Source organism: Erinaceus europaeus, chromosome 8 (assembly GCF_950295315.1).
Source record: "Erinaceus europaeus chromosome 8, mEriEur2.1, whole genome shotgun sequence".
In the NCBI taxonomy this organism is placed as follows: Eukaryota; Metazoa; Chordata; class Mammalia; order Eulipotyphla; family Erinaceidae; genus Erinaceus; species Erinaceus europaeus.
This window is the reverse complement of record NC_080169.1, coordinates 124,694,847-124,708,244: the sequence shown is the minus strand read 5'-3', so window position 1 is coordinate 124,708,244 and position 13,398 is coordinate 124,694,847.

Sequence of the window (13,398 nt, the reverse complement as noted above, 5' to 3'; positions counted from 1 at the left end):
ACATACATTCACACACACACTCACTCACACACAACACACACACACACAACACACACTCATCCTCACACACACTCACACACACTCACTCATCCTCACACACACACACTCATCCTCACACACACACTCACACACACTCACACACACACACACTCACAGACACACACTCACAGACACACACACACAGACACACACACTCATCCTCACACACACACACTCACACACACACTCACACACACACACTCAGTCACACACACACACTCACACACGGTCAAAGTGTGGCTTCTGTCCCCAGCCCCCCACCTGTCATGGGACCTTAGGAGACGGAAACCCAGGAAGTCCCAGGAGAGCAGGTGGCCTGTCGCCCTGTGCACGCCCTGTTGTGTATAAGCCCTGCACCGCCTCAGACGGTGGGGTGCCGGCCCCGCCAGCCCCTCAGGTCTCTGCCGCATGCCGACCGCAGGCCGAGCTGCCGCATCTGGAGGAGACCCTCGGAGAGACAGACGCCATCCCGGCCTCCCCGTCGCTGGGGCCGTGCTCCCGACACGCGCCGGCCAGAAGCTCCCCGGTCTCCCGAGAGGCGCCGGGCCGTCGCTCCCGCGGTCAGGCCGAGGGCACGGCGCCGCTCGTGGGGTCCGTCGTCACCCACAGGACCCGGCAGAGAAGCCCCTGCTTCCGGCTCCGGAGGTGCGACCGGCCGGGGTCCGAGCCGGTGTCACTCTGGCGGGGGCAGTGGGAGTGTGGCATGGCGGCGCGTGTTCACCACGGAATAAAACGTTATTTTATCACGCCCCCCGCTCTCTTCTTGCTTCCGTGCAGCCCTCTCCGCATGGGCAAAGCTCCCAGACGTTTCTGGGCTCCTCGGGCCCTGGCAGAGGCCTCCCGGGGGCCGGTGAGATCCGGGAGGGCAGGAGTGCCACATGTAGGTGGCCCCCGAACCACAGTCTGGCCTGCGAGGGGCCACGCTGCGCCTGGGCTTTCTTCAGAGCAGCCTGCAGAGACAGACTTGCTGCCGCAAAGGGTGTCTCTCTCTCCCTCTCCCCCTCTCTCCCTCCCTCTCTCTCTCCCCCTGCAGTTGCCATAGACACTGTCTTTATTTACCGGCTAGTGACAGCCAGAACTCGAGAGGGAAGAGGGCGATAGGGAGAGGGACAGAGAGACACCTTCACCGCTGGCAAAGCGTCCCCCCTGCAGGTGGGGACTGGGGGCATTTTAACGTGTGTGCTCAACCAGGTGTGCCGCCACCCAGCCCCCGTTCGTATTTTATTTTTGTCACTGCCGTGCTTTTGCTGCCGCGCCCGCTTTTCAGGTAGATAGACACAGAGGGGCCAAGCGGCGACGCACCGAGTTACGTGCACATCGTAACAACTGCAAGGACTGCGTGAGGATCCTGGTTCGAGCCCCGGGCTCCCCACCTGCAGAGGGTGCTCACTTCCCAAAAGGTGAAGCAAGTCTGCAGGTGTCTATCTTTCTCCTGCACTATCTTCCCCTCCTTTCTCAATTTCTCTTTGTCCTAGCCAAAAAGAAAAAGCAAAGAATGGCCATAGGAGCAGTGGATTCGTAGTGCAGGCGTCGAGCCCCAGCGATAGCCCTGGAGACAAAAAAAAATCTTTAAAAAGAGAGAGAGACAGAGACGAGGAGGCAGAGGGAGACAGGGAGAGGCAGCCCAGCACGCAGACTTCTCCCGGTGAGCTGGGCCAGGCTCGGGGCTGTACACGTGACGTTGCCGGGGCGGCCCAGGTGAGCTGTCCTGCCACCTCGGTCCTGGTCTGAGAGGCACCGCGGCTGCAGGCTGGCCAGGCTCAGGCCGGGCCCAGGGCCCTGGCTGCCTCCACAGGCTGTGTTCTGCAGTGCCGCTCTGTTTGTCTCCTGTACGAAACCACTCAGGGCTGGGCGCTGGAGCACGGGGTGAGTGTGTATCGTGTAAAGCACAGGGGCCTGCAAAGGAGCACATAGGGGAGCCATGCAGCTCTGTAGGTGTTTATCTCTCTCCCTCTCTATCTCCCTTTCGCTCTCAATTTCTCTCTGTCCTGTCCAGAAAAAAAGGATGGAAAGAAAGGTAGGTAGGAAGGAAGGAAGGAAGGGAGGGAGGGAGGGAGGGAGGGAAAGAAGCCAGCCCAGCTCATGTATGTAATGTGAGAGACATTACATACTGTGGGGCCCAGGATTGAGCCTATGGCCTCAGACGTGAAAGTGCCGTGGTCTGCGGCTGATGCAGCTCCTGGCCCTTTCACTGGCTGATTCTTTTCCCCTCCCGTTGCCGGGGCCCAGTGCCATCACTACAAATCCACCACTTGTGGTAGCTTTTTCCTTTATTTCTTTTGATTTGATGGGATGGAGAGAAATGGAGAAGGAAGGGGTGACAGAGAGGGAGAGAGACAGACAGACCCCTGCAGCCCTGCTTCACTGCCTGTGAAGCGACCCCCGGAATGGGATGGGGGCTTGAACTCGGGACCTTGCACACAGTCCTGCACACAATGCTGTGTGCGCCCAACTGGGTGCGCCACCACCCAGGTCCCTCATTTATTTATTTTTATTTTGGATAGAGACAGAAATCAAGAAGCACAGGGGGAGAGGGAGAGGGAAAGAGACCTGCAACTTTGCTTCAGCACTTAAGAAGCTTCCTCCTTGCAGGTTGGTACCAGGGGCTTGAACCCGGGTCCTTGTACACAGCAATGTGTGTGCTCAACCAGGTGCACCACCACCCAGCCCCTCATAATCTTTTTTCTAAAGATTTTTTAAATATTTATTTCCTTCTTGTTGCCCTTGTTGTTTTATTGTTGTGGTTATTATTATTGCTGTTGATGTCATCGTCATTAGATAGGACAGAGAGAAATGGAGAGAGGAGGGGAAGACAGAGAGGGAGAGAGAAAGACAGACACCTGCAGACCTGCTTCACGGCCTGGGAAGCGACTCCCCCGCAGGTGGGGAGCCGGGGGCTCGAACCGGGATCCTAATGCCGGTCCTTGCGCTTTATGCCATGTGTGCTTAACCCGCTGCGCTACCGCCGGACTCCCCCCTCATAATCTTAACCACAGCCTGGGTTCTGGGTGTTCTTCCCCGCTGGGACCAGCAGGTATGGCTGAGCCAGGTGTCCCCACTGAGGCCTTTGTCCGCTGGGGGTGAAGCTGGGGCTGGGCTGGGGGCAGAGAGGTGCTCACCACACCTTGCGTGCGGCCCGGGTCGAGAGCCTGGCACCACGGACAGCACCAGAGGACCCCATGGCTCGTGGGCCTGTGCTCTCTCTCCATTCCTTCTTTCCTTTCATTCTAAAGTAAGAATTAAAGTGGGAGGGGGCCAGGCAGTGGCGCAGTGGCTTAAGTGCAAGTGGTGCCAAGCGCAAGGACCAGTATAAGGATCCCCGTTCGAGCCCCCGGCTCCCCACCTGCGGGGGAGTCGCTTCCCAGGCGGTGAAGCAGGTCTGCAGGTGTCTGTCTTTCTTTCCCCCTCTCTGTCTTCCCCTCCTCTCTCCATTTCTCTCTGTCCTACCCAACAATGACATCAACAACAATAACTACAACAACAATAAAAAGATCAACAAAAGGGAAAATATAAATTTTTTTAATATTTATTTATTCCCTTTTTTTGCCCTTGTTTTATTGTTGTAGTTATTGTTGTTGAAGACAGAGAGGGGGAGAGAAAGACAGACACCTGCAGACCTGCTTCACCGCCTGTGAAGCGACTCCCCTGCAGGCGGGGAGCCAGGGGCTCGAACCGGGATCCTTACGCTGGAACTTGCGCTTTGCGCCACGTGCGCTTAACCCGCTGCGCTACCGCCCGACTCCCTAAATATAAAAATTTTATAAAAATAGAAATAAATAAAAATTTAAAAAGAACAAGGGCAACAAAATGGGATAAATGGCCTCCAGGAGCAGTGGATTTGTGGTGCAGGCACCGAGCCCAGCGATAACCCCGGAGGCAAAAAAAAAATAGAATTCAAATGGGGGCGTGGTGCATCCGGTAGAGTATGTTACCATTTGCAAGGACCAGGGTTCGAGCCTGCACACCCCCATTACCAGCAGGGTCACTTTTACCACCCTACCGCAGGAGTCCGGCTGCACCAGGGTCCGAGGAGGAAAGAGAAATGAGAACACTCAGAGGCAAGGAGCCTTGGGACCGTTCACGGCGTGGCCCGGGGCAGAGCGCTGAGCACCGTCACTGGACACAGCCCCACAGCAAGTGCCGGCCAACGTTCCAGGAACTTAGACGCTCCACCCAGTCACGCGACTGTGTGTCTTCTGGGTCTGAGAAGGCAAACCCACTTCCCCCAGTCTAGGCAGAAGCGGCGGTGACGGGCTCCTCCGCGGAGCCCCAGCCAGCGCCCGTGGACGTCCGGCTCTGACAGCGGTCCACGGTGCGTGCAGAGGTCTTCCTCTGGTGGCTCAACTGCTGTCGTGAGAGGTTCTCCGCCATCTCTCTCCTGACCCGGGCCCCTACACCTTACGTGTCTCTCTCCTCTACCTCTGCCTCCCATCTCAATTTCTCTCTGTCTCTATCAAAACAGGGTTTTTTTTTAAGTATGAAAAAAATAGTTTAAAAAAAAATGAATGCAGGGGCTGGGTGGTGGCACACCTGGTTGAGCACACACGTTACAATGAGCAAGGGCCAGGGTTCGAGTCCCTGCTCCCCACCTGCAGGGAGAAAGCTTTGCAAGTGGTGAGGCAGTGCTGCTGTTGTCTCTCTCCCCTTCCCTCTTGATTTCTGGATGTCTCTCTCTCTCTCTCTCTCTCTCTCCCTCTCCCTGTCCTGTCCCTGTCCCTCTCCCTCCCTCCCAGCTCTGTCTCATGAAATAAATAAATCTTGGGCCCTGGGGGTGGCGCACCTGGTTGAGTACACATTATAATGCACAAGGACCCGGGTTCAAGCCCCTGGTCCCCACCTGCAGGGGACAGCTTTCAGTTGGTGAAGCAGCACTGCAGGTGTCTGTCTCTCTCCCTCTCTCCCCTTTCCCTCTCCATTTCTGGCTGTCTCTATCCAATAAATAAATAAATATGGTTTTAAAACATTTTTAAAAAATCAGTGCCCCACACCACCATCAGCCAGAGCTGAGCAGTACTCTGGTAAAAAAGGAAGGAAGGAAGGAAGGAAGGAAGGGAGGGAGGGAGGGAGGGAGGGAGGGAGGGAGGGAGGCTTTAAAAAGGGAGTTGGGGGTACGGCCCCGCTCCCTGAGCAGTGATGTGGGGCTACAGGTGTCTGTCTCTCTCCATATCTCCCCCTTTCCCTCTCAAATTCTCTGTCCTGTCATAAAATGGAGTGAATAAATCTTTCTAAGAACCGCCATAGGAGTGGCAGGTCTCTGTCTTACTGTGCGGGCTGGGGCTGTCCGCAGCCCTGTCCCCATGTCGTCTGGGGCCGGATGGACTGTGGAGTCCTCACGCAACCCAAGAGGAGGGGTTTGCCTCCCTTCCTGAGCATTGGGGGTGAAGAGGCAGGGGGTCCCCGAGCACGAGGGCTGAATCTCCAGAGGGGCTGCGGTTGGAGACAGCTCAGTGGGCAGAGCGCACACCCTGCTGCGCATGGGCTCGGGCTCCAGCCGCCACCCGGGGCAGCACCATGGGCGGCACGATGGGACCGGGTCTCCACAGATGCTGGAGGGCCGTGCTGTCTCCCTGCCTCCGTGCTGTCCATCTGTCTGTCGCTCTTTGCTAAAGATTGGGCCGGGGGGCTCAGGGACGTGCGTCAGGCCCCCAGGAGGTCATGGGAGACGGCGGGTCGGCACCCCCAAAGGACCCGAGTGGCTGGGAGCTGGAAGGGGGCAGGGCAAAGGGCGTGGAGGCCCCTCGGAGCCCTGCTGGCCAGGCCACAGTGCAGGCACGGGGTCGGCTGTGTCTCTGGGATGTGAGGCATTAGGAAGACAGAGCCGAGACGGAGAAGCCAGGGAGATGCAAGCTGTGCAGGCCGGCAAACCTGGCGGGGACGGGAAGAGAGAGGAGAGAGGGGAGTCGGGCGGTAGCGCAGCGGTTAAGCGCAGGTGGCGCAAAGCGCAAGGACCGGCGTTAGGATCCCGGTTCGAACCCCCGGCTCCCCACCTGCAGGGGAGTCGCTTCACAGGCGGTGAAGCAGGTCTGCAGGTGTCTGTCTTTCTCTCCCCCTCTCTGTCTTCCCCTCCTCTCTCCATTTCTCTCTGTCCTATCCAACAACAACATCAATAACAACAGCAATAATAATTATAACAACATTGAAAAACAATGGCAACAAAAGGGAAAATAAATAAATATTAAAATTAATAAAAAAAAGAGAGAGGAGGGGAGAGAGAGATGCATAGGTGAGTGCACAAATGTGAAGAAAAAAAAAAAAAAGCAACCTCCAACCAGCATTAAGGATCCCGGTTCGAGCCCCTGGCTCCCCACCTGCAGGGGAGTCGCTTCCCAGGCAGTGAAGCAGGTCTGCAGGTGTCTGTCTTTCCCCCTCTCTGTCTTCCCTCCTCTCTCCATTTCTCTCTGTCCTAGCCAACAACGACGACGACATCAATAACAACAATAAAACAAGGGCAACAAAAGGGGATAAATTGAAAAAAAAAAAAAGTGTGTTCCAGGAAGTGTAGCAGTGGGTGAGGTATGAGGCCGAGTTCAACTCCCACATCAGGAGAGAGAGGGAGAGAGAAGAGAGATGTGATCTCTGAGCCAGGCAGGTGCACTGAGGTGAAGCTGTTGCCACACAGCCAGGAGGCCGTGCACCCAGGAAGAAGGGGTGGGGTGGGGCGGGGTGGGGTGGGGCGGGCAGGTGCTGTGAGGCACAGGGAGGTTTGCCCGGGGTCTTCGGTCACTCAGACGCCGGCTGCACCAGGCTTCCTTCCACCAGCAGACCCGAGTCACAGGGCTCCCGGCCCGGCCCTGTTTTGTCAGATCCTCTAGGAAGCTTTGTTTTATTTGTTAGCTGTGACTAACAGTGGGTTACAAGGGGGCTAGGCAGTGACGCACAGAGAAAGAAGCGCAAGGGCCCCTGCTCCCCACCTGTGTGTGTGGGGAGGACTCCTTCATTAATGGTGAAGCAGGTCTTCAGGTGTCTCTATCTCCCTCTTCTCTCAATTTCTGTCTCTATCCAATAAAATAGGGGTCGGGAATGGCCTCCAGGAGCAGTGGGTAAAGCAAAAACAGCATAATAAACCGTGGGAGACAGCTAGCTGTTGGCCAGTGCGCCAGCTCCCCCTGCTTAGCGCTGGCTGTGGTCTATTGACATCATCACTGCTTTACCTGAGACCCGCCCTGCCTGCAGGGCACTGGTTTAATCCCACTGGTTCGCTCTTTTCGCTCCGCCCCCTCTCCTAGTCACACCCTGTTTGCCACTGGTTAATCCCCACTGGTTCCCGCTCTTTCCACTCCACCCCCTCTCCGACGAACTTCCTCTTCCTGACACTTCCGCCTCAGGAGACATAAAGGACAGGGTTTTCTAATGAAGGGAGATCAGACTGATTGCACTGCATCCCCACTCATCAATAAAGACTGAACTGCGTCCAGCTCAGCCCTGAGTCCCTGGTCGTCTGTCTCCTGCCCGCGAAGCCAGCCCGGCATCTTGCGCCCAAACAGGGACCGGCAACTAGTTAGTGGCACACCCGGTTAAGCGCTCTAAGCACAAGGGCCCGCTCAGGGGGGAAGGCCTGCGGGTGTCTCTCGATCTCCCCCTCCTCTCTCAATTTCTCTCTGTCTCTATCCAATAAAAAGGAAAGAAATGGCCTCCAGGAGCAGCGGGTTCATAGTGCTGGCACCGAGCCCCAGAGAGAACCGTGGAGGCAAAAGACAACAGCCAGTGGGCCAAGGACTTGGAGCTGCCAGGGTCTGGCTCTGCACCACGGCCGCCACCAGAGCTCTGCGCGCCCACCTCCCGAAGAACCAGGGTTCCCACGAGGCCCAGACGCGTTTGCTGGCTTCTGATTGTCTTTCTCAAGTCCCTGTGTCTCAGATTCCACTTGTGAGACCATCTGGTCACTGTCTTTCATCTTTTCATCTCTCTCTCTCTCTCTCTCTCTCTCATTTTTACCAGAAAGGACAGAGAGAAATTGAGAGAGGACGGGAAGATAGAGACCTGAAGCCCCACTTCACCGGTTTCGAAGTAGATCCCCCTGCAGGTGGGGAGCAGGGGCTCAAACCCAGGTCCTTACACTTAACTGGGTGCATCACCTCCCAACCCCCCATCTCTCATCTCTTTACTGACTTCTCTAAGCATCACCACCTCCAGTTCCATCCATTTTGTCCCAAAGCGGGTTAAGCGCACGTGGCACAAAGCGCAAGGACCGGCATCAGGATCCTGGTTCAAACGTGCGGCTCCCCACCTGCAGGGGAGTCGCTTCCCAGGCGGTGAAGCAAGTCTGCAGGTGTCTGTCTTTCTCTCCCCCTCTCTGTCTTCCCCTCCTCTCTCCATTTCTCTCTGTCCTATCCAACAACGACGACATCAGTAACAACAACAACAAAAAAACAAGGGCAACAAAAGGAGATAAATAATTAAATATTTAAAAAATTAAATTAAATTTAAAAAAAAAGAAAACTAATTTTCCAGAACTGGCCGGCTGCCATGCTGTGGCTTGGAGGCTCCAGCAGAGGGTGGCAGAGAGAAGGCTGTGGGCCCGAGACTCTGGGACAAGGGTCGGGCCTGGCCAGGTGGGCCAGGTGGGCGGGGGGAGGGCAGGACCCACTGGGGGGGAAGCACCCATGGCAGCCCCCACCCCACGCCCTGGACAGAGGGTGGGTCGTGGAAGAGCTGTGGTCTGGGGCAGGGGCAGAGAGGACAGAGTGGGGGGACGGGGGTGCTGGGACAGACTGCACAGGGTGGGGGCAGGGGATGGGGGTCCAGGGCCAGACCGGACAGGGTGGGGGGACGGGTGAGTGTCCCCTGCATCCAAGGGCCAGCCCCTTCTCACCCTTTTCCACAGGGAGGCGCCGCAGACCTCCGCCCTGATCCCCCGCCATCAGCTTCCGGCCCCCAGGCTGCTCTGTGGTTCACGGTTCCGGGGTCCGCGGGCCAGGAGGGACCCAGAGTGGCCCAGGGCGAGCTGGGGAGACCCCCGTCACCCAAAGGGGAGAAGCTGCAGGGGCGCGTCTCTCTCCTCCTGGTCCTAACCCTCTGGATTTTTCTCTCTCCAGTGAAGAAGTGAAAATAGAAAGCAAAGGGAAAAGATGCATGTTGAGGTGTCCTGCTGCAGACAGTGCTGTCTGGGGGCCCAAGCGCCTAGGTTTGGGTGAGCGGAGGCTGTGGGGCACAGGGTTCGAGGGGAGCCCACACCCTGATCAGCCCCCAGGGTACCACCTTTTCAGGACCCAGCTCAGAGGAGAGGGGAGGAGGCTGGTGTGGGTGTGTGTGAGCGTGTGTGAATGTGTATGTGCATGTGTGCCTGTGTGTGTGAGCATGTGCCTGTGTTTGTGTGTGCCTGTGTGCGTGCATGTGAGCGTGTGCCTGTGTTTGTGTGTGCGTGTGCATGTGTGCGTGCCTATGTTTGTGTGTGTCTGTGTGTGCGCATGTATGTGTGTGAGCATGTGCGAATGTGTGTGCATGTCTGTGTGCGAGAGTGCCTGTGTGTGCCTGTGTTTGTGTGTGCCTGTGTGCACATGTGTGTGTGTGAATGTGTGTGTGCCTATGTTTGTGTGTCTGTGTGTGCGCATGTGTGTGTGTGTGTGTGAGCATGTGCGAATGTGTGTGCATGTCTGTGTGCGAGCGTGCCTGTGTGGGTGCATGTGTGTGTGTGCATATGTGCCTGTGTGCACATGTGTGCGAATGTGTGTGCCTGTGTTTGTGTGCGTGTTTAGATATGTGTGAGTGTGTGCAAATGTGTGTGCATGTGTCTGTATGTATGCATGTGCCTGTGTGTGTGAGCGTGTGCCTGTGTGTGCGTGTGCCTGTGTGCATGTGCCTGTGTGTGTATGAGTGTGCATGTGCCTTTGTGTGTGCCTGTGTGTGCATGTGAACCTGTGCGAATGTGTGTGCATGTGTGTCTGTATGTGTGCATGTGCCTGTGTGAGCGTGTGCAAATGTGTGCATGTGTGCCTGTATGTGTGAGCGTGTGCCTGTGTTTGTGTGTGTGTGTGTACGTGTGCCTGTGTACGTGTTTATGTGTGTGAGTGTCTGTGAACTCCGGGGAGCCGCGTGCTGCCGCATCCAGTTAAGCACACTTATCACCAGGTTCAAGACCCGGGTTCAAGTCCCTGCTCCCCACCTGCAGGGGGGAAGTTTTACAAGTGGTGGAGCAGGGCTGCAGGTGTCTCTCTCCCCTCCCCTCAGTTACTGTCCTGTCAAATGAAACAGAAAAAAAAAAAAATAAAACCAGTGGTGGCCGGGGGTGGGGGGCTCAGGGGACCTCCTGCTCCCAGGAAAGCTGGGGGCCAAGGATCAACTCGCTGGGTAGGACGTGCACCTCCCTGCCCAGAGCCCGGCTCAGGTTCAAGCCCTGGCACCGCGTGGGAGTGCCCCAGCACCAAGGGGAGCTCTGTTGCTGCCCCTTGTCCCTCTCCCTCTGGAGTGGAGTGTGGGAAAGTCTGCCCCGGGGTAGCCCCCCCACACAGAGGGAGGTCTGGGGGCACTCGCTGGGTGGCGTGGGAGCGGTGGGGCTGAGGGCAGCTCCGGGCATCAGAGCCCTTCCAGCAGAGCCAGTCTCCTCGGTGGAGAACACCTGCCCTCGGGAAGCCTCAGGAAATTGACTGGAGGGGCCAGCGGGGATACCCAGCTGAGCACACTCATTACCGTGCGCAAGGACCCGGGTTCAAGCCCCCAGTCCCCACCTGCAGGGGGAATTCACGAGTGGTGGAGCAGGGCTGTGGGCGTCTCTGCCTCGCTCTCCTCCCCTCAATTTTTTTTTGTCTCTGTTCGATACATACTTCTGAAGTGTTTCTCAGAGGCCGGGTGGTGGCACATCTGGTTTAGCGCACATTATAATGTGCAAGGACCTGGGTTCAAGCCCCTGGTCTCCCCCCACCTGAAGGGGGAAAGCTTTGCCAAGTGGTGAAGCAGGGCTGCAGGTGTCTCTCTACCTTCCCCCCTCAATTCTGGCTGTTTCTGTCCAGAAAACTGAAGAGAACTGGTTTTAAGTGTTCCTCGGGCTGGGTGCTGACACCTCCGGGTCAGCTCAGTCACTGTGAGCAAGGACCCAGGGTCACGGCCCTGCTCTCCACCCGCTTCTGAGCAGTGGAGCAGGGCTGCAGGTGTCTGTCTGTCTGTCTCTCTCTCTCTCCCCTCTGTTTCTCTGTCCTATCAAGGAAAAAGAAAGGAGGAGGGGAACGACCAGCAGGAGTGGTGGACTGGCCGTGTGGGCTCCAGCAATGACCCTGGTGGCAATGAGAACCAAAGACCAGGAAGAAAGTCACTGTGTGTGTGTGTGTGGGGGGGGACGGGGACTCTGCTGACAGGAGCGGCCTGTGGCCTGCTCAGTGTGAGGCGCGTCTGAGAGGATGAGCAGAGAGGAGAGGGGGTGAGGGGGAGAGGGGGAGAGGGAGAGACAGGGAGGAGAGAGGGAGAGACAGGGAGGAGAGAGGGAGAGACAGGGAGGAGAGAGGGAGAGACAGAGGAGAGGAGAGAGGGAGAGACAGGGAGGAGACAGGGAGAGACAGGGAGGAGAGAGGGAGAGACAGGGAGGAGAGAGGGAGAGACAGGGAGGAGAGAGGGAGAGACAGGGAGGAGAGAGGGAGAGACAGGGAGGAGAGAGGGAGAGACAGGGAGGAGAGAGGGAGAGACAGAGGAGACAGGGAGAGACAGGGAGGAGAGAGGGAGAGACAGGGAGGAGACAGGGAGAGCCAGGGAGGAGAGAGGGAGAGACAGGGAGGAGAGAGGGAGAGACAGGGAGGAGAGAGGGAGAGACAGGGAGGAGACAGGGAGAGACAGGGAGGAGAGAGGGAGAGACAGGGAGGAGAGAGGGAGAGACAGGGAGGAGTGAGGGAGAGACAGGGGGGAGAGAGGGAGAGACAGGGAGGAGAGAGGGAGAGACAGGGAGGAGAGAGGGAGAAACAGGGAGGAGAGAGGGAGAGACAGGGAGGAGAGAGGGAGAGACAGGGAGGAGAGAGGGAGAGACAGAGGAGAGGAGAGAGGGAGAGACAGGGAGGAGACAGGGAGAGACAGGGAGGAGAGAGGGAGAGACAGGGAGGAGACAGGGAGAGACAGGGAGGAGAGAGGGAGAGACAGGGAGGAGAGAGGGAGAGACAGGGGGAGACAGGGAGGAGAGAGGGAGAGACAGGGAGGAGAGAGGGAGAGACAGGGAGGAGAGAGGGAGAGACAGGGAGGAGAGAGGGAGAGACAGGGGGGAGAGAGGGAGAGACAGGGAGGAGACAGGGAGAGACAGGGAGGAGAGAGGGAGAGACAGGGAGGAGAGAGGGAGAGACAGGGAGGAGAGAGGGAGAGACAGGGAGGAGAGAGGGAGAGACAGAGGAGAGAGGGAGAGACAGGGAGGAGACAGGGAGAGACAGGGAGGAGAGAGGGAGAGACAGGGAGGAGAGAGGGAGAGACAGGGAGGAGAGAGGGAGAGACAGAGGAGAGGAGAGAGGGAGAGACAGGGAGGAGACAGGGAGAGACAGGGAGGAGAGAGGGAGAGACAGGGAGGAGAGAGGGAGAGACAGGGAGGAGACAGGGAGAGACAGGGAGGAGAGAGGGAGAGACAGGGAGGAGAGAGGGAGAGACAGGGAGGAGAGAGGGAGAGACAGGGAGGAAAGAGGGAGAGACAGAGGAGACAGGGAGAGACAGGGAGGAGAGAGGGAGAGACAGGGAGGAGACAGGGAGGAGACAGGGAGAGCCAGGGAGGAGAGAGGGAGAGACAGGGAGGAGAGAGGGAGAGACAGGGAGGAGAGAGACAGGGAGGAGACAGGGAGAGACAGAGGACAGGAGAGAGGGAGAGACAGGGAGGAGAGAGGGAGAGACAGGGAGGAGAGAGGGAGAGACAGGGAGGAGAGAGGGAGAGACAGGGAGAGACAGGGAGGAGAGAGGGAGAGACAGAGGAGAGAGGGAGAGACAGGGAGGAGACAGGGAGAGACAGGGAGGAGACAGGGAGAGACAGAGGAGAGAGGGAGAGACGGGGGGAGAGAGGGAGAGACAGGGAGGAGAGAGGGAGAGACAGGGAGGAGACAGGGAGAGACAGGGAGGAGAGAGGGAGAGACAGAGAGGAGAGAGGGAGAGACAGGGAGGAGAGAGGGAGAGACAGGGAGGAGAGAGGGAGAGACAGGGAGAGACAGAGGAGACAGGGAGAGACAGGGAGGAGAGAGGGAGAGACAGGGGGGAGAGAGGGAGAGACAGAGAGGAGAGAGGGAGAGACAGGGAGGAGAGAGGGAGAGACAGGGAGGAGACAGGGAGAGACAGGGAGGAGTGAGGGAGAGACAGAGAGGAGAGAGGGAGAGACAGGGAGGAGAGAGGGAGAGACAGGGAGGAGACAGGGAGAGACAGGGAGGAGACAGGGAGAGACAGGGAGGAGAGAGGGAGAGACAGAGGGCTCTGCTG